The sequence below is a fragment of the Ascaphus truei genome, chromosome 2 (assembly GCF_040206685.1).
Source record: "Ascaphus truei isolate aAscTru1 chromosome 2, aAscTru1.hap1, whole genome shotgun sequence".
Classification (NCBI taxonomy): domain Eukaryota; kingdom Metazoa; phylum Chordata; class Amphibia; order Anura; family Ascaphidae; genus Ascaphus; species Ascaphus truei.
In genome coordinates, this window is record NC_134484.1 from 56,304,616 (window position 1) to 56,305,908 (window position 1,293).

Sequence of the window (1,293 nt, forward strand, 5' to 3'; positions counted from 1 at the left end):
AAACGGTACAAATTAGATATTTTACTCACCCCTTTGAGACATCCAGACAAGTGCTCAAAAAACGGTACTGTCCCGGTCAAACCAGTTTGTATGGTCAGGGCCGGTGACATATTTCCTGGGGCCCAGGACTAGAGTTTAGACTAGCCACCAACCCCCGTGTTTGTGGTCTTGCGAGCCCCCCCATTTCACACCTCCTTACAAGTCCCCTCCTTTATCCCCTTCCCCTCCCCATGTATTTCTCTCTCCCCAGTCTCACTCCCTCAATTCCCCCCTCCTCACACTCATTCCCTTCTCCCCCTGGCTACAAACACACAAGCAAACACACACAATTCCTCCAATACCCATACAATTCCCCCATAATAATTATTGCTCCACAATAGCCACATAATTCCCCCCCCCCCAAAATACATACAGCACTACCCTCCTCACAAAATACATTCACTACCCTCCCCCCAAATACATACATACAACACTACCCTCCCTACAAATACATACAACACTACCCTCCCCAAATACATAATACAACACTACCCTCCCCCCAAATACATACTTACTACCCCAATACATACTTCCACTACCTCCCCAAATAAATACACTACCCTCCTAAATATATACTTACACCAAGCATGTCAAACTCAAAGGCTAACAAGGTTTAAGGTGAACAAAAGAAAAGTGCGCAACAACAATGTATAAATAACGTGATAATTGTGATACAATTAAATAGGTGACCTTGTGTATAGTATGAAATATATGAAGCGTCTGCAGCTGTGACACCAGGGATGGCTCTGGTCCCCCCTAAATGCACACAAAAAAACAAGAAACACAGCGCACAACGCTCATAGTGCTCATAGTCCATTCCCTGATGAAGAGACCCTCTGTGGTTTCGAAACGCGTTGGATTGAGAACATTTGCGAACCCTCTATATCCCAGCACTCCCAGAGAACCGATCCGGTGTCCTGCAGACTTGCGACGAAGTCTCGCGATCTTGTGACGTCACAGACCCGGAAGTGCTCGACCAGGACGAAAAACCGCGTGTACTCCGCTGCTCCGTTACATACGAGACTCATGCAGTGACGGGCACAACGCATACAAGCGGAGGTCTTTTTCTGGACTGCTGAAGCTGCATTAGCCTTTCTTTAAGGCGAGAGGCCAAAACACCAACGTTTGGAGTGGAGACTTTCCAGGCCCTACACCGAGGTTATTGGAGTGAGAAGGAGAGAGCCACGAGACCATCACAGGCGTCCGTTGGTGTTTGGGTAACAATAACCCTGAAATGCTTGTTTAAATTTTGTT